This window comes from Grampus griseus, assembly GCF_964374135.1.
Source record: "Grampus griseus genome assembly, chromosome: 7".
Lineage (NCBI taxonomy): Eukaryota > Metazoa > Chordata > Mammalia > Artiodactyla > Delphinidae > Grampus > Grampus griseus.
In genome coordinates this window covers 28,529,772-28,550,277 of record NC_139001.1, presented here as the reverse complement: position 1 = coordinate 28,550,277, position 20,506 = coordinate 28,529,772, and the positions used below count along the sequence as shown (strand labels likewise).

Sequence of the window (20,506 nt, the reverse complement as noted above, 5' to 3'; positions counted from 1 at the left end):
TGGAAAATACCACTGTTTTCTCTGGTCTCTTTCCAGGTGCTTTATTGAGAGAGTAAGATGAAGGAAGAGGAAAATATCATAAACAACTTTATTGTGGAAGGACAGCAAATGCTGACCTCAATATGCTTCTGTTCTTTCTACATAACATTCTCATATTTGTAATTGTGGAGGAAGAAGGATGGTCAGAAAATGTGGCATTGGTCATTTGCGGATTGTTCTAGCACAATAATTCTCAAATATATTCATCCTCAATTCTTCCCTTTATACTCTAAATCAGCACTTCTAAAACTATCTGTGGTGAAGGACCAAATTTTAAAAATTCCAATCTACTGCAAACTTTTGTAAATTACAATAGAAATGAGCTACTAGAAAAGTAAGTTAAAAAAACCCAAAATATACAAAACATAAACCCCCAAATTTTGTATGATTGATTTCAACAGACACAAAATACTCTGCCGAACTGCTATTAAAGTTTATAAATGCTTATTCTCAACTTCTATATTCACCTTGTGGCAGATGGGTAACAAACTATTCCCAACTACAGTCTGCAAAGGACCATCTTAATCACACACATATCCACAAACACAGGACACATATACATCCCAGAAGCACACACAAACACATCAAAGTAAAGCTAAATTTCTATCCATTTAAAAAATAATTCAAATTTATATTAAATTATTATATTACATATTTCTTTAGATCTCACTTCATACAAAAAAAGCCGATGAGAAAACAGCAGTCTCCTACCCCAACTCTGTCTTCCAGTGCCTTCTCAGAGTGGCAGCTATCTAACAATCAAACCTGTCAGAAAAGCTGTTAATGCCAATCTCCCCTCCCCCCAGTCTGACCTTCCTCCTGGGGCTCTCTTCTTCTCACAGCTGCTGACCTGGGTATTCCCTCTGCCTCCTTCTATGCAGGGGTTCCCTTTGAGAAAGACTGTACTACTGTTTGAAATATCTGCAGCTCCTGCCTTGGGGTCGATTATATCAATATGTGCCCCATTGATGTCAGGCTTGGTTATGACTTGTGAGGTTCCATCCTATGGAAGGATTTGACATTTTTGCCTTGTTAAACTCAGAAGTGACCATGTGACTTGTTTGGCCAATGACATGTGACATTCCAAGGTGGAAGCTTAAGAGATCTATCATCTCTTTTCCCTCCGCCACAAGACTAGCAATTTCCCAGATAAAGGATGCTCCATCGGGCTGGGTCCCATTATGAAGGTGACAAGGAGCAGAACTACACGATGGACACATTGGGTGAAAAGAAAGAAACCTGTACTGTAAGCCATGGAGAGTTCGGTATTGTTTGTTACTGCAACATAGCCTAAGCTGACAGGTAACACTCTTGATTCCTAGATCTTCTTGTTTTGGTTTTACCACCTCATTTTGGTAATGCGTATCGTCTAGTAGTTTCCTGAGAAAGTGTTCATGACAAGAAAGATCTAATATGTCTGAAAATAATAGAATACTGAATTTGAAATAATTTTCCCACAGAATCACAAAGCATTAAGACATTGTCTTCTAGTTTCCAATGATGCTGTTGAGAAGACCACTGTTGTTTTTATTTCTAGTCCTTTGTATGTACCTTCATCCCCTGCCAGAGGCTTTTAATAGGTTGTGGTCGTGTGCTCTGATATGGGCCTTTTTCAAGAGATTTGAATATCTTTTTCAATCTTAATTCTCATGTTTTTCAAATCTCGGAAAGAATCTTCAATATTTATTCCCCTTAAGATCATCTTTTAAATAAGAATTTGGTTGTATCAAAGTTATACATGCTCAAAGTTTGCAGAGTCAAAGCTCTCTCAATGAATATTTACCGTTCCCCAGAGATAACCACTGTGAATTATTTTAGCTAATTCTTTGGAATTCACCTCCATGTCTCTACACACATGTTTTAATTGTGGTAACTTGATATTTCTGTTGTAGGCATTACTTACTGATTTTCACTATGGAAATGAGGGTTTACTATCCTCCTTCTTTGCATGCCCACCACATATGTGCTCCTTTCACTATATATCATAAATTTAATTAGATTAATGAGTATTTACATTATTGGGACCTTGTATTCTAATTAGATTTGAGCCATATGATAACTGTGAATACTTTTCCTCTCCTGCCAAACCTTTTGTTTTCCCTGGAGTTAATAATTGTATTGTTCTCTTCGTTTACTTAGTTTCCTAAGCGCATATCACCAATTCAAAATTCTCTACTACTTGTTTAAATCTCATCTCAATACATTCATACATATCAGACTTTCTGTTTGGTGGTTAGTTGGTTTCTCTCTTTCATGCAGAACAATTTCCTTAAATTCACAGGAGTACCCCCAAATGGAGGTCCTTTCTCCGCATTTCTCAAGATAGAAGGATTGAATATATTTTAGTTAGCAGTTTGTTCGCTGGATTTATAACTTTTAAATATTTGGACAAATGTTCTGTAGGCCTCTCTTGGTACTCTTTTCCCAGGCTCTGCAAATGGGATAAAGCAGGCATGGCCTCTAATTCCTGAACCCTTCTGGATTTCTGTCAGGCAAATTGGCTTCCTTCTCACCGGTCTCTCTTCTGCAGACACTTAGGTACCAGCTTCTCCCACTCTGCCAAGTCAGCTACCCTTCCTCCATCTATCCTGTCTTCTAAGCATGTGCTGAATTCTCTCAACTGCCATTGTCTGCTTTTCTGTTCTTTTTGTCCTTGAGGGCTTGTATAAGTACCTTATTGCTACTGTAACAAATTGCCCCAAACCTACTGTCTTAAAAAGACACAAATTTATTATCTTATAGTTCTGGAGATCTGAAGCCCAAAATCAGTCTCAGTGGGCTAAAATCAAGGTGCTGGCCAGGCCGCATTCCTCGAGGAAACTCTAAGGGAGAATCTGTTTGTCTTTTCTAGTTCCTACAAGATGTCTGCATTTCTTGGCTAGTGATCCCATCCTCTATCAACAAAGCCAGCAGCTGAGCATCTTCCAATTTCTCTCTCTCTGACTCTAACTCTCCTGTCTCCCTCTTTCCTTTATAAGCAGCTTTGTGATTACATTGGGCCCACTCACATAATCCAGGATAATCTTCGCAGCTCAAAATCCTTAACTTAATTACGCCTGCAAAGCCCTTTTTTTCAAGTAAGATAACACATTCATAGGTTCCAGGAACTAATACATGGGTATTTATGAGGGGACCATTATTCTATCTATCATAAGGGTTTATACTTTCCTTCCGCCTTTACTGTGGGGTGCCAGGAATAAGCAAAGCAAAAAGTATGTGTTCAATCACCTTGTTTGATCAGGAGCCCAAGTAGTATGTGTCCTGTTTCCAATTCCTGGGATTCTTCTCATATCTTTTTCTCAAATAGATAATAATAATAGTATAGGAATAATAATAGAAATAACCAAATATCACTAAAGCCCTTAATCCATACATGAGATTAGGACAGGCCCCAGAAATGTTTTCATAAACCCTGAGTGCCACTGTTTGGGAGAGAATTTGGCAGAGTGGAAATGGGAAGAAAATAAATAAAATTGGAAAACAGAACAAAGGAGTGGGGAAAAATTTTTTGAAGGAGGTGCTTATAAGATTATCAAATATGCTTGTCGCTCAGTAATATGGGTGCTAACCAAAGACTAGTAGACAAGAATCAGAGATAGGAACAGAAAGGCAACATCACATATGAAAAAAAGGAAGCTAAATTTAGAATTGGAAGTTCTAAATTCAAACCCCAATTCTCAAACTTACAGTCTGATCTTGCACAAGTCAATCAGGTATCTTGGCTGTGTAGCTGAAGAAGCTGAAACCCAAAGAAATTGTCTTAATTTAAATTAGCAGACATATATGAAAGACCTCAGAGAGACATCTGCTACATTACAGTTGAACGTTAGTTGAATCTGAAGCAGAAACAGTCACTAATTGAAAACTAGCATTATGGCATAAGAAATGCTAACATAAAAACCCAACAGCTGGAAGGCAGACTGAAAGAAAATTATCTTTCGCATTTCTAAAAAGATGGACTAGTCTGGCCATAAGAAAATTCACCTTAATGCATGGGTATGATTGCAGATATTCTATAGAAATATCACTTTTATTCATTAAAAAAACATTTTATTGAACTCCTCCAACGTGCCAAACACCATGCTAGGTATTAAGGATATAGCAGTGAATAAGGCAGATGCAATCTCTGCCCTCACCGAAGTTACAGTCTAGCACAGAACTAGTCATTTAAACAAATAATGACAAGTAGTGTGATAGGTACTTTTTAAAAAAATTTTTTCCTCCACATTTGTTACTTTTTTTTTTTTTTTTTTTTTTTGGCCATGCCATGTGGCATGCAGGATCTTAGTTCCCTGACCAGGTATTGAACCCTTGCCCCCTACATTGGGAGCACGGAGTCCTAACCACTGGACTGCCAGGGAAGTGCCAACATTTTTTAAATTTATTTTTTTGGCTGCGCTGCACAGCATGTGGAATCTTAGCTCCCCGACCAGCGATCGAACCCTTGCCCCGTGCAGTGGAAGCACGGAGTCTTAACCACTGGACTGCCAGGGAAGTCCCAAGTGTGATGGGTGCTTTGACAGAAACAAAAATATGGAATTCAGGCACCTAAATCAGACTAGAGTGTTGGTTTGGGGTAGGGAGTTAGGTAGGGTACTCAGAGTTCATGACACACCCTTCAGAGCTCAGCTAAAGACTAGGAATTAGTGAAGCAAAAATGAAAGGGGGTGGCTAGGCAGAGTGTTTCAAGGAGCCTACTCATTCGCTAGGAAGAGTGACAAGGTATCGTGGAAGCTTTTTAGCCTAATTCTTGTATCATGCATGAAAATGGCGATAGAACTGACATGAGAAGAAAGTGCTTGTGTTACAATGATGCTTTCAGAATGACAGACTCACATCGATGGAATTATAATTTGCTTTCTTCTCAAAGCAAATTCCCTCTCCCACTTTTCATTCTACAACCAGGCAGTAGAGCACAGTGGCTAAGAGCGCAGGCTCTGGAGCCAGGCTGCCTGTCTGGGTTCACATTCTGACTCTGCCACTTGCTAGCTCTAAGACCTCGGAGACGTTTATCTCATCATCCCTCCATGCTTCAGCTTACTCATCTATAAAATGTTCCTAATGTTAATATTTTCCTCATTGAGTTATTATGGGGATTAAGTTAGTTAATAAATCAAAAGTGTTTAAAACAGTGCCTGGCACAAAGTAAGAGCTCAATAAATCTTCACTTGTTGCTGCTACCAGTTTTATTTGCCAACCACTGGCCTTTTGTAAATTTCCAAGAGGATAAGAGGCCATCTGACTTTGTTTACATGGCACTGCTTTCAGTCACAAGGAAGACAAGAATGCAGCAGTACTAGTAGCTAACCACCTGGTCCTCAGAATAGAAACAAGAAGCAACCAGAATCTTCCCGATCAGTTCTGACTCTGAGACATGGGAAGATCAGAAAGCTTCAAAGAGGTCTTCAACTCTTTCAAGTTCTATGCAACTGAGACAGAGATGGCAGAGAGCGTGGCCATGATGAAATCAAGCCCCACAAGAAGGCAAAACTTTGGTGGACCCACCATGATTCAGGCTGCAATACAGAAACAATATTTATAGATGCATACAGAGATGATCAAACTGAGAGAGACCTGTTTACACAAACCAATGCCAGGAGATTAAGTCCAGAATTTCAACTTCGTTCACGCAACAAACATTTGAGTGCCAGCTATGTACAAGACACTGTTCTAGATGTTAAGAATATAGCAGTGAAAAAAGAGACAAAAGTACCTGCAAACACAATAAATGAGCTAAGTAGATAACATACCAGAAAGTGACAGGTGCTATGGAGGAAAACTAAGTAGCAAAAGGAGATACGCAGAGCAAAAGATCAAAGAGAGAGGTGGGGTGTAGGGTGAACAGTTTTCATCAGGGTAGTAAGGGAAGGCCGCACAGAAATGCGGACGTTTGAGCAAAGACCTGAGGAGATGAAGAGGACGTGGAAACGTCTGGAAAGAGCATCCCGAGCAGAGAGAACAGCAAATGCAAAGTCCCTAAGGGGAGTGGGTCCAAAGTGTTTGAGGAACAGCAAGATGGTCAACAGGCCTCTGAGCAGAGAAAGGTAGGGTAGGAAGAGCAGAAAGTAAAATCAGAGAGGAAATGGGGTCTTGTAGGCCTAACTGTAAGAATCACAGCTTTTTCTGAGTGAGATGGGGAGCTACTGGATAGTTTTGAACAGAATCACGGTGTGGTCAGCTTTAAAGTTTAAAAGGATCACTCTGGCTGCTGGGCTGAGAAAGGAATGAAGGTTAAGGGTGGCTGATGTAGAATCCTAATCAAAGGTAACAGCGGCTTGGACCAAGCTGGTATCAGTGGAGATTGGAAGAGCGGTCACATATTTTGAAGAGATAACAACAGGATTTGATGACAGATTGGATGTGGGGTGTAAAAGAGCTGCTGAGTCGCCCTCAGCAATGGGAATGATGGAGGTGCCATTAACTGAGATAGAGAAGGTTGTAGGCAGAGAAGGTTTCTGAGGGGAGGCGAGATCTGGAGTTTGGTTTTGGGTTTAATAAAATGGAGAGGTCTATTAAATACCCAAGTAGAGATGCGGAGTTTCTTGGATATACAAGGCTGAATCTGAGACTAGGGAGTTGTGAGCTTATTTATCATATCCAATGCCATAAGAATGAATGAGACACTGAGGGAGAGAGTATAGTAACAGAAGAGGTCCAAGGACAGAGACCTGGGACACTCCAATATTGAGAGGTCAGTGAACAAAGGAGATTGAGAACAATGACCAGGAGTGCACGATGAAAATCAGGAGAGTGAAGTGCCCTGTAACACTGAAGAAACAAGTGTAACAAGTGAAGAAAGTGTTACAGGGAGGAAGTTGCAATCAACTGTGTCAAGTGCTGCTAAGTGAGACCACTGAGAACAGGCCATTGGATTAAGAAATGTGGAGAGCAGTTTTGGTGGAATGCTGAGGGCAAGAGCTAGCTGGAGTGGATTTAACAGAAAATGAGAGAAAAGAAATTGGGACAGTAAATATATAACTCTTTCAGAGATACTTACTGTAAAGAGAGCAAAAAAATGGGACAGTAGCTAGAGGAGAAAGTAGAAATGGAGAGTTTTGTTGTTGCTGTTGTTGAAGATTAATTTTAAGAAGCAACATATTAATTTACATAGGGAACTATAACTGGTAAACAGAACAGAAATAGATGTAACAGATCAGTGCTTTCTCCTCTCTGTTGGAAAACTATTGGGAAAGTACAATTAAAGTCACAGGATTACTTCATGCGTGCTGACAACAGCTCCACCTTGCGCTCTTTCCAATTATGAAGACTCTCAAGCATCCATCTACACTGCAGGGGAAGAACTGCTAAGGAGATCAGATGTTTGAATCACTTGGGCAGGGTACCGGTCCCTTGACCAGTGCTGGAAAAACTCTAACCATTCATTCTTTCTTTCATTCAAGAAACATTACTGAGCACCTATTATATGTCAGTTACTAGGGATGCAAGTTCAACAAAACACAACTTTGCCTTTAGGGAGCTCATGGTTCAATAAAGGATGCAGACAAACAAATGAATAGTTCCCATGTAATGTTAAAAGAGGTATGAGTACATATAAGGGACAAAAGTTGAATTAAATAGTTAACTGTTTAGTATGGGGACATTTGGGTCATTCCTTTTTTTTTTTTTTTTTTTTTTTGCTGTTATAGAGAGGTGTTTGGGATTTCAATTGTTTCCAGGAATTTTTATTGATAACTGTTACATCAAGATTATAGGAAATCTTACCAAATAAGAAGGAAAACTATTATATTCCTGCTCATTACAAAAGCAACCAAGAAAATAAATCTGAATAGTATGAACCACCTGAACACAGGCAAGTTGGGAATTCATTCAACAAACATATATTGAGCACCTATTATATGTCAGGGCATGGTTCCAAGTGTTTGAGATACATCAGTAAACAAAAGAAAGATAATGCTTTTCAGAACGTGTATTTTAGCAAGGGAGCCAGTCAACAATAAACATAAATAGTAGTAAAACAGGGTTTCCCTGGTGGCTCAGTGGTTAAGAATCCGCCTGCCAATGCAGGGGACACGGGTTCGAGGCCTGGTCCAGGAAGATCCCACATGCCGTGGAGCAACTAAGCCTGTGCGCCACAACTACTGAGTCTGCGCTCTAGAGCTCGTGAGCCACAACTACTGAGCCCACGCGCCACAACTACTGAGCCCACGTGCCACAACTACTGAAGCCTGCACACCTAGAGCCCGTGCTCCACAACAAGAGAAGCCACTGCAATGAGAAGCCTGCCCACCGCAACGAAGAGTAGCCCCTGCTCACCGCAACCAGAGAAAGCCTGCATGCAGCAACGAAGACCCATCGTAGCCAAAAAATAAATAAATTTATAAAAAAAAAAAGTAGTAAAACAGACAGTATATTTGAAGGTAATAAGTGCCATAAGAAAAAATAGGGGTGATTGAGGTGGGTGTCAAATTGTAATTTTAAGTAGTATTGTCAAGGCCTCAGTGAGAAAGTGACATTTCAGCAAAGACCAGAAGGAGGTGAGGGAGTTAGCTCTCTTGATATTTGGAAAAAGAGCATTTTAAGCACTGAAACAGCCCCCAGGTGCTAAGGCAGAAGAGTGGCTGGTGTACGGCAACGGAAGTAGGGGGAAGTTCTTAAGAAGCAATTGCAGTAATCTAGGTAAGAGATGAAAGTATTATACATCCAGCTCACTTGCAGTGGAGGTGCTAAGTAGTCAGTTTTTGGATATATTTTGAAGGTACAGCCAATAAAATTTCCTACGGGAATAGATGTGGGATGTGAGAGAAAGGAAGGTATTAAGAGTCATTCCAAGATTTCTAACCTCAGCAATTAAGATGGGAAAGACTGCAGGTGCAGATGTGAGGGGGAAAATCAGTTCAGTTTTCGACATATTGAGTTTGAGATGTCTATTAGACACCTCTGTATCACCTAGGATCCTCTTGGCCTCATTGCCTGTAGGGTCTTCTACCACTTATTTTGTCTTCATTGCCATGGCCAACCAACCTCAGGCAGTAACCACCCAATAGTGCTTTGCCTCATGCTCAGGCCACACATCTCACACAGGGGTCTGTTTGGTGCCCACATGAAACGGAAGTATGTGTATGTTGCAGAGGAGGGTAGTGTTAGCATCCTCTGACTGAATCTTAACCTCCTGTCCTGACTCACTACTTTTCCCTACCCTCACTTCCCCAAGATTGTACTCCCTAATAAAATAAGAGCACAGAAGACTGCCTCAGATTCTGCTTTCTGGGAGAACCAAGGCTAAGACAACATCCAAGTGGAGGTGTGAGTAGGCAGTTGTTTAAATGAGTCTAAAGTTTGGGAGAGTGATTTGGGAAGATATAATTTTGAGGGTTGTCAGCATGGGCATTGTATTTACAACCATGACGCTAGATGAGGGCACAAAGGAGTGAACAAAAAAGAGAAATGTCAGAAAGAGGAGAAGTTGAAGATTTTATGCTATTACCTTTGAGAGCAGAAACAATGTTTTATTTACTGCGATAGCCCCAGTTTTGTAGTACATAGCACAAAATAGGTGCTCAACAGGTATTTTTAGAATAAACAAAATAGGTCATCATGGCCTTGGGGTTAGGTAGAAAAACAAATTAAGTCCTGAGAGGTGATGAACTAGAATAGGCAGTGTTCATGGAACTTGAGTTCACAGTGAGGGTGAAAATTAGGTTCAACAGCGGAAGCAAGAGAGAAAAATAACAGGAAAAGGAAGCCGTGGTTAGAAAAAAGCTCTCAGATACCACTTTCTCCTTGAAGCCTTTTATAATCATCTCTTGAGACCTTCCCCCTTTGCCATCTTATCTACCTTATACTATGTCAACTTACATCCATGCGTTCTTCCCTACTTTCATCTCCCCAATATTGACCCTGTTTTCCAATTGAAAAATTGAGTCAAAAGTGGGAGTAGCTTTCAAGTCCCAGAGATAAAAACGGATGCTAAAGTTTGACATTTCTAGTTCATTTCTATGGTTTATGGAGATGCCAGAGCACATATATGAAACTGGGAGACTACATTTCAAATCTAAAGTATATCCAAAGCATTTAGTAAAATAACTTGCACTTGAATGACTGGATGACTGAATGAGTGAATGAACAAAATTAGGTGAAAACAGAGGCCAGGAGAGCGTAAGTCAAGGAGAAAGTATGACTTAATAACTGTTTGAGGCCCACTGGTCTGAGAGTAGGGCACAAGTGAATAGGAGAAGTGGGCCTGCAGTCCCACTAGCACCTAGGAAGCACCCAGGAAGTCAGCAAAGTAACTAAGGCATGAAGAGGTAGGCCCTAAATGAAGATCAGTGTGAACAGAAAAGAAGAATATATGGAAATTTTTAAATAAAAAATTACTGTATTTGGTGAATGAGAAGCATTGGTTATGAGCAAATAATTCTAATATTTTGATATCATGTATAGGGTCAGGGTAAGAAGAGCAGGAAGATAATAAGCTCAATTTTGCAAATGTATTTGACACAAGGGTGAGATATACAAATAAAGCTAGTAATAGGCAACATTTAAATAGACACTTATTACATGTCACTGTGCCAAGTACACTTTCCATGAATGATCTCATTTAATTACCACAGTAACACTATGATATAGGTGCTATTATCATCTTCTCATTTCACAGATGGGAAAACTGAGGCGCAAGAATGAAAAATATGCCCAAGTCACACAGCTAGTAAGTGGCTGAACCAGGATTTGAACCCCAAAATATTAAGGATTTTTTCCCAGGACCATAGAGATATTCATTATTTGTTCAATATTTACTGAGCACCACTACATTCTAGACATTGTGCTGGGGATGGGAGGAGAGAAATTCTGGTGGTGAACAAGACAGACATGGTCCCTACCTGCACAGACCACACATGGACATTAAACAAATAATTACAAGTATGATGAATCAGAAAAGAATCTCAGGGTAAGGGAATAGCATGTATAAATTCCTTGAGGTGAGAGTTTACAGTAGGGAACAAGAGAAAAGAGCCTGGAAAAAATAAGACGACTAACATGGCTGGAGTGCAGAGAGCTAGAGGGACTGCTGGGGAGGCTGGGAAGAAGACGAGCCCAGATAATGGAGGGCCTGGCCTTAATGACAAGGACTTAAGATTGTGTTCAGTAAGCAAAGGGAAGGACTGAAGGAATTCAAGCAGGGTAGTGACTTGATCAGATTTGTATTTGTTAAAATTTGCTCTGGCTGCAGTATGGCAAATGGATTGGAATGAGCCAAGAGCAGTTTTGTAGGACCTCGATGGTAGTTAGTGCAGAACTTCAAGCAAGAGATGAATGTAGCTTAGACTAGAGTGGGATGAGAAGCCACAAATCCTATTTTTTTAAGGCAGGTCTAGGTGATTCTGATGTGTGTCGGAGGTGTCTTAGGTTTCTGAACTGAGTAGATGGACAGGCTGTACTTTACTGATCCGAGGTCTACGGGAAGAGGCTTTTGGAGGGAAGAGGTTGAGTTTGACATCAAGTCATCCAGATGAAAGTGTAGCACAGGCAGTTAGAAATATGAATCTAGAGTTCAAAAGCAAGATCTAGGCTTGAGTTTTGAGCTGGACAGTCTTTGGCAAAGGGTATTTGAAGCCACCGGAAAGAGGATGAGACCACCTAGGAAAATGCACATGGTGGGACTCGAGAAGAGGATGAAGCTCAACAGGATTCCAATATTTAACAGTTGGCTAAAGGAGGAGAAGCTGGTTGTTAAAGAACAACCAGAGAGGTAAAAGAAAACAAGAGCAGAGGGCAGAGAATATTTGGATGAGGCTGTGGGCAATGGTGTAAAATGCCAGAATGAGGTCTTGTAAATGAGGCCTGAAGCTTGTCTGTGACAATTCAGAGCTGATTCAGGTGTGTGGTAAGAACAGAAACTAGACTGGAGAGGGCTGAGGAGACTGGGACATGAACGTCCACGGGGTAAGAGACAATCGCGGTTGGAGAGGGATTTAAAGAGAAAAATGTTTTCCAAAAAATGAGAGACTTAAGAATGTTCAAATACTGGACAGAAACGCCGGTTGAGAAGGAAAGGTTGAAAATAACAGAAGGAAAGGGGGATATTCTTCAGCCCAAAGAGAAGGGACGAGGGGATCTACAGGACCAGGCTAGGGAACTCTTTCTTTTTCAACAGTAAGTCAATAAGGGACGGAGCTCTGTTTTGGACCCTCTCGGCTTCCTAAAACATGTTTGCTTTAAGGGACTGAAAGTGAATTACAATAGACATGAAAGCCCGGGAGAGGACTGTCGAGTTCAATAAAAAGGATAATGGTAAAGTCGGTATCGTGTCTCGGGTGACCTCTGAAAGGGCAGTTTCAGCAGCTTCGAGGCAACGGAAGTCACACTGCGGGTTCACAGGGGGAGCGGGTGGTGAAGAAAAGGGTGCAGCCGCTGCAACCCTGTGCTGCAGAAAACGGGCTGTGAAAAGAAACCGACACAGGATGGTGCAAAAAAAAAAAAAAAAAAAGGCGGGCAGGTGGAGGAGGAAGGTAAGACATTTCGAAAGTGTAGAAGAGCAACCTCGGATAGGGCAGGTCACGGCTCGGAGGCCGAAGATGTGCCCCCCAGGTCTGGCCGTCCTCGCTGTTGTACTGAACCCCGCCAAGGTGACCGGAGTCCCAGAGCCTCCGTCCCCCGAAACAGAACGGCCCCGCCGGCGGGCGCCAGGTTTCTCAGCGGATTCTCGAAGCAGAGCCGCCCAGCCCGCCCAGAGGGGCGGAAGACCCTCCCCACAGGGGCCAACGACGTCCCCGGGCCGCGCCGGCGCAGCGCCGCGGCCTACCGTCCCAGAGTCCAGCCCAGGCCCCAGGCCTCGGGGGCGACCGCAGAGCCGCTGCAGGCCTTCCTCCCCAGCTCGCAGTACTCTCGCACTCAGGCGCGGCCCCGACCCAGTGGCGCGTCTCCCCCGTCCCGGCAGCGTTTGAAACTTCCCGGGGCTGGCGGCGCTCGGGGACCCAGACCCGGCACGCCGCAGCCGCCCTAGAGCCCGCCGCTTACCGCCGCAAGGGCAGCCCGCGCGGGGGTTTCCATCGAGCAGTCGACGCCCCTCGGGAATTCCCCACCCCGCCACACACAAACCCTAACTCTTCCTGCAAATTTCCGCCGCCGGTTTTATCCGTCGATAAGCGGCAGGGCGGGGGAGGGAGGAGGGGAGGGGGAGGGGGGGCTTAGATCATTCCTCCCCACCCCTGGCCCCAGACCACCTCCGCCTTCCCTCTCCCCGCGGAAGCCCTCCGCCGTGCCCGAAGGAACTCGAAGGTCTTCGGCAAGTTCCGCCTCCAGCGCTGAGGGCGGGGCCGCTCGAGCTCCTCCGGGCCGAGCTCGGCTGTTTCCGTGCGCGGCCGCTGCGCACTCGGCACTGGGCGGCGCTGGCTGGCTCCCTGGCTGCGAGTCCTCAGTCGGCGGCGGCTGCTGCTGCCTGTGGCCCGGGCGGCTGGGAGAAGCGGAGTGTTGGTGAGTGACGCGGCGGAGGTGTAGTTTGACGCGGTGTGTTACGTGGGGGAGAGAATAAAACTCCAGCGAGATCCGGGCCGCGAACGAAAGCAGTGACGGAGGAGCTTGTACCACCGGTAAGAGGAGCAGGAGGAGGAGGCAGGAGCCGGAGAGAGCCGGGGGGACGGAGGGGGGACGGGGAGGCGCCGGACACCAGCGCTCGGGGCCTTCCCCTCGCAGGAGGGGCCGTGGTAAAGATGGAGCCTCCGCCCGAGCCCCACACCATCGCCGCCGCTCGCAGCGAACAAAGAATAATGGCGGCGGACTGGAGCCAGCGGCGGCCGGGGCGGCAGCGACTCTGCCTGCAGCCAGCGGCGGCGCTCATGGCGGGGGGCGGCGGGCGGGGTGGGAGCCGGCGGCCGGGGGTGTGTGCGGGCGGCCGGCCGCGGCGAGCTGGCGCCCGCGTTCCCGCCGCCGCCGCCGCCGCCGGGCCGAGCGGGGCCCGGCGCGGAGCCGGGAGCCCAGAGCCCGAAGCCACCCCGGGAGAGGCCGCCCGCCGGCCTGGCCCTGCCGGGCGCTGCCCCCCGCTCCGCCCGCCCGGCCCCCGCCGCCCGCCTCGCCCCCGACCCGGCCCGCCGTCCGCCCGGGCAGCGCCGCCGGGGTGCCCGCGGGGGGTGGAGGAGGAAGAAGGCGACAGCTGAGGGCAGAGGAGGTGAAGGCGCCTGCCTTCTCGGTAGCCTCCTTGTCTGCATGTCCGCTTCGCGAGGGGAAGCGCTGCTCCGGCTGACCTACTCTCTTCTCCACTCTCTCTTTGTGCAATAAAGTTCGAAACCCAAGGTTTCCTTTCGTACTGTATTTTATTCACGCCCTTTTCCCCTGCTCCCACCCCGTTGGAAAGATGTTTTCTGTGTTTTTCTACTTACATGAAGGAATGAGAACTCTCGCTTTTTAAAATAATTTTTGACTCTTATCCTCACCCTCTTTTTTTAAAATCAGTAGTCATGGAAATGCATTCTTTCGGGAAGGGGGTGCTAAGAAAAACATATTGGTAGTAACTTTTTAAAAACTGTTGGGATCTTGTAAAAGGGAAGCTGATGTTTGAAAACAGTTTCGGTTTTAACCCTTTTCAATAAGGGAATAATCACTTGAGAGATTTTGAAACACTTCGTTGAAACATATTAGCCGATGTACTTTTGTTTTACATCACCTTTTTTGGGGGGGGCGGGCAACCGTGGTGTTGGGTCTTCTGGATCTCCCCATGTACCCCCTGCCATGTTTCGCACATCTTTCTGTCTAAATGTAAACAAGAGATTGGTTAATACTAATTCTAAAAATAGGCATTTAAAAGTATCCATTATTAGTCTAGCGTGCGGTAGGTAACCCCAGCCCCAGAGCGACAATAATTTAAGCCGCAAGGTTTATTTTTTCTTTCCCTGTTGGGGAAGAGGGACAGCAGAAAAGTCATTGACACATCAAAGATTAAAAGACAATTTTTAAACGACCTGGGATATGACCTATTTAAGTTTGTCTTGCCTTCTTCAGAAGTTAGAATTTCATGCTAGCCTTAGCTTGCAACAGTTTTGCCTTCTAAAGGTTTAAGTTAATATAAAAGATACTTTTGGTTGCCAGCTATTGAAATCTTTTACACTCATTTCCTGAATTAAAAAATAAAGCCAAAATGGTTATTTTAAGTGATGCAAAAGATGAACAGGTTATTTGTTTTTAAAATACTTACCTGTCTTAGGGTGTGATAGAATTGTGATTGATACAAGGTTTCTTGTTAGGAATAAATATTGTTAGTAGAAGCACTGTCTTCTGATTTTCTGTTTGCAAGTCACTTTTCCAAAACCTACTTTGCTGTATTGCAAGTCTTTAAAAAACCACCTTAGCAATTTGTCATTACCAAGAAACAATTAAGAAGATGTAATAAAGAGTTTTTCCATAAGAATTGGGAAGATGATTTTATTTCCAAACACTGAGGAAATTATGGTCTTGATGATACTATAGATTACTGGTTTTCCTTAACGATTTTCTGCAAACCAGCATAAGTTGAGTAACAGACTATATGACAATGACTCTTCCTTTGTTGAATTAGAAAAAAAAGTTTTCTGATAGGATTTTTCTTCAGTCTTATCCAAAAGATTTTTTAGAAAATTTTATTTATAAATTCATAATCTAATTCTTTTAGTAATCTCAGGTGAAACTTTTTAAACTTTTATATTCATTAATATTTGAATATTCATTTAGAGCTTGTTACTAAATTATACTTTTGCTCCCTCCCAGGGATCAGCAGAAATTACAGTTAAATCTGCTTGAACCTTTTTTTAATGGACATGTATTCAGAAAGCCAATGAGTCTTTGACACAAATTGACTGAAGAATATTAAAAGGACACTTTTTATGGAATTTAAGACTTTAGTGTTACACTTTTCGAATGATTTTTTTTTCCACATAAGGACCTAAGGAAACTTAGAAACCTGATTCATAAAATGGCACCTTCCTTTTTCTGCTTTCTGAAATTCATTTTCATGATTAGATCTGATTAATAGACTTTTTGTTTCTTCATAGAGAAGTAGCTTTATTTTGTTTTTCATTCTAAGACATTGGGTTTTGTTTTGGGGGATATAATATGGTTGCAGTAAAACCAAGTATATGTCTCCCACTTCACCTCATTTTAAAAATCTTTTTCCTTTTTTTACACAGTAGAAAAAAATTATTTACTTGTAACCTAATGCTTACAATGTATCACTGAAATTTATAATTTCATTTCAGTATCTTATCAGGAATGGTTATGTAGACTTGTTTATAGCCAGCCTGTGACATAATCTTGTAAGCATATCTTTCTTCATGTTACAGTGTCACCTCCAGTGATGGCTTCTTTATTGAATAGTTAGAGCTCAAATCTGAATTTAAGGATATAGGGAATGGAAAAAATGAAAAGATTGGTTTTTTTCTTACTCATGTATGAACTCATCTCTACATTATCACTTGAGACACAGTTTGTGGTACTTCAAATATTTAGCATTTACTGTGACAGAGAATGTAGTTAATGGAAAGAGCATGGGGTTTGGGAATCACATGCCAGTTTGAATCCTCCTGTTGCCACTACTATCATGTGCCTACCCTCAAGGAATTTTGTGACCTACAAGAAGTTTCTTGATCTTTCTCAGCCTTAGTTTCCTTATCTGATAAAGCTACTTTATAGCATTGTGAGATAATTATAAAGTACTTCCTTAAGGATTCAATTAATGACAGCTATTTATTTTTAAGGTTTATTTTAACTTCCTAGCTTGGAACCTTGGGCAAGTTTCTTCTCCATACCTCAATTTGCTTGGTCATAAGTGTACAATATCTAGCTCATACAAATGTGGGAATTAAATAAGTTAATGCATATTAAACATGAGGCATGTCACAAGTGCTCAACAAGTGTTTCCTATTATGTTTTAAATTATTCATCATAATTGTTACTGTGTTTTAATACACTGGGCCAGAAGCTGCAGCGAATCCAAAGATGAATTACATTGTCATATCTCTACCCTCAAGGAACTTTTGGGGACATGATGACTAACAATGCAGAGTATTATGTCATCAGAAAGCAGTCAAAGGAAAGAGAGATCACACCTGAAGATGGAAGAAAGGATTATGTTTTGTATTTCCAGTTTTATTTTTTTAATAAATAATTCATTCAGATAGTCCGTAATTCAAAACACATAGGATGTAATACAGCAGGGAGTCATGTGTTTTGCCCTCCAGTCACCCAAGTGGCACCAATTTCTTGTTTGTCCTTTCAGAGGTGTTCTGTCCATATACAAGCAAATATGTATGTACTCTCCTCCCCGCCCATCCCTTTTGTACAAATGATAGTATACTATGTACACTCATATATCTTGCTATTTTCACTTAACATGGTTTAGCAGTTGGTTTGTGTCAGGACATAAAGAGCTTCATTCTTTTAATTATGAGGCACCTCATCATCTGGATATACCTGTGTTTGTTAACCGGTTGGTGAGCTGATTTTATTTTTAGCTCTTTTGTGACCATTTAAAGTAAGGAATGCTGTCATTATGCCTTTATTTCTTTAAATGAAAGATTTCGTTTGAATGAGAGATGCCAATTTGGAAATTATTTGAACTGCCTTAATTACCTTTTTAGTTTCGGGTTTTTTTTTTAAGTTTTATTAAAATGATCGCGATGTACATGAAGAGGAAAGCAAGCTGTAGAAGATTTAAGTCTCAAAGTGAATTTAATCTGAATTTAACTCTTGTTGTGGTTCTTATAGCCCTGAACAAACTACTTCCTTCTGTTATTTCAACCAAAAATAGTCTATAGTTTTCTCTCTGAATGAGAAAGAACATCTCATGTAGTCCAGACCTTTTATTAAACAGACTATTCTCATGGACTATTACTACCCAGTAATCCTGATTAGTGTACTAGCTTTCTCCGAGTTAATTTTTTATATACTCATTAACTTATTTTTTGATGATTTTCTAATGTTTTTTAGTGTCATTATCAGTGAGTTTTATATTTGATATCTAAATAAATGGTGAGTTTCTTCTGTATGATTGTCTACTGAGACTTTACTGCTGAGATAATTTTTTTTTTCTTTTTTTTACTGTGAAAGTCCTTGGTCAACCAGTTGACCCAAGTAATACTCATTTCAACTAGAAAACAAAACAAGTTTCAGTACCTCTGTTTCTTTTTTGGACCTTCTAAGCAGCATTTAACTATAGTTCATTTTAAATATACATGCTGTTAGTGTATTTATCTTTAAAATACACATGCTGTAAGTTTTTTAAGTTGATTAAGCTTAGAAAATGATAACTAATACTCTAGCAGCAGGGACACAAAAAAGTCCCTTATCTTTCAAAAAAAATCATTAAATGAAGCTGTTATGGTGTATCTCATTCTTTGTATGCTTACGTTGACAGTTACATATGTTAAAGCTTTTAATGAAAGAATATTGTCTTACTATTATTTTGAGGATTTACTAGTATTTTTATATAAAATACTAATACATGCTATTTTTGCCCACTCAGTGACTAAAATGTTTACAGAGCACTTATCTTTCTAGATTTGGTTGGGGGTGGGGGGGGGAGTGGATAATTGAAATCTGTAAAGGCAGAAAAGTTTTCTTCTGGAACATATCTGGAGGCTACCAGGGAATTAAATGATTTCTCACAGTGTCATTGTATCAGTGAATTGCCTTTTGGGGTAGAGGTAAAGGTCTAGAACTAGAACAATGGCTACTTGTTTTCCTCTGCCAATTTAATACGTATGCTAACTCAGTCATTATATGTGCTTAGTCTGGTTAAACTTTTTGGAGTTGTAAGAAGAAAGTATGGTTTTAAATTTATTTTGTACTATCAATCTGTAAATGTAGGTTTTTGAGACATACTTGAAACACAGATAAGAATAGCCATTTGTTTCTCTTCTCACCCAGCATGCCCCTCTTTCCTTAGTATATACAAAGTCTTATCTTGCGTCCTGTTTGTTTTATTTTATTTTGTTTTGCATTCTTCTCTTAGCTCTGCCAGTCCTGGCCCTGGAAAGATATGTTTTGTTATTTTACTAGTTTTGTTCACCTGTCTCCTAGGTTACCAATAAGAAGGGAGGGAGGGGAAGATTTATCATTCATACTTTGGTGTTAATTCCAGCAGATGAGTAGAAGACAGTATTTTACATATCCAGTGATGAAAAATTTACCTTTATGTATTTAATCAATTCTTGAGGCTAGTTACGTGAATCTCAACTTAACAATAGTACCCCTTGTTAAACTTTGAAATGCCTGAGTTGCTTTTTCTCAGGGTTGAAGTAAAGTAATAAAAGTTTACCATAAATGAGATGGACTGTCTGAACAAAGTCTTCCTGGCTGGATTAATCTAGACTCTGAATAGTCTATCAACAGTCAAGGTTTGGAGAGTAAGAGGTCTGAGGGATCGATGGTAAGTTTTTTCCTAAAGGAGAGAAGTAATGACTGACATTTGGTTGGAGAAGAGAGAATTAAGTGAGAAGTTAAAATAACTAATGACCTTGGTGTCAGAGTAGAGGGTATGTCTGAGAATTTATTTATACCAATGGTAATAGAAAATGTCTTTCCCAAAGATTAGTGAATCGTCTTGGAAACTAAGATTTCTTCAATTTTTTTTTTTTTTTTTTTTTTGTGGTACGCGGGCCTGTCACTGTTGTGGCCTCTCCCGTTGCGGAGCACAGGCTCCGGACGTGCAGGCTCAGCGGCCATGGCTCACGGGCCCAGCCGCTCCGCGGCATATGGGATCTTCACGGACCGGGGCACGAACCCAGTGTCCCCTGAATCGGCAGGCGGACTCTCAATCACTGCGCTACTGGTGAAGCCCTCTTTCTTCAATTTTAACTCTTTTCCTAATGAGCTGGTTATCTGCATGTGAGTTTCTGGTTATAATTATATGACAGCATAGATGTAACAAAGTGTTTGTTATCTAAACAAAGCTGAATAACAATTTTTAGAGTTGTTATCCCTATTTGTGTAAGCGATTAGCAGTAGGAGACTCAGAAATATCTTGTTTTTCATCACTGAAGTGAAAATTATTGCTTGTTCTGAATTCTGTACTCTTAAAGGGGTGTCATTTCCTTAAAAGTGTCAGTAGCAGCTTTATTGTTTGCTGTTACGGTTTTACTTCCTGCCATTTATCAATCTAGTCATTTATTCAGTGAATGTTTATTGACCATTAGCTTTTTTGTATTTGGTGGAATAATCACGAGAAAATTTATTCATTTAGGTATTTTTATAGATATTAAATGAAGTATTGTTCTAGTTGCTATAAACAGTAAAGCCTTTGTATGTGGCTTTACTGCCCTCATGGAACTCACAGTATAGTGGAGGTGACAAAAATATAAGAAAGAATGATTTATATGTGGCAGAGTATCAGTTTTTGCTATCTTGAAGGACTGTTGAGTTTAGAAGAGAAGGCGTTCAGTGAGGAAATGTTTTGTGAGAAAGATAGTATTCAAATTGCATATGGAAGAACTTGGAAGGTAGAAGTAAAGGGGAGTATATTGTAAGCAGTGGCATGGACAACAAA

The 20,506-nt window shown here is 41.5% G+C and overlaps 1 protein-coding gene across 3 annotated transcripts in view; it reads left to right on the top strand.

Annotated features, from left to right (window-relative positions):
- Positions 1-13,415: 13,415 nt before the first annotated feature.
- Positions 13,416-20,506, top strand: part of CREB1 (cAMP responsive element binding protein 1) — a 56,270-nt gene continuing 49,179 nt past the window's right edge. For all 3 annotated transcript variants that reach the window (XR_014297042.1, XM_082659063.1, XM_082659062.1), the window contains exon 1: positions 13,416-13,586. The gene's annotated coding sequence lies outside the window, so the exon portion shown is untranslated. The remainder of the gene's footprint in view (positions 13,587-20,506) is intronic.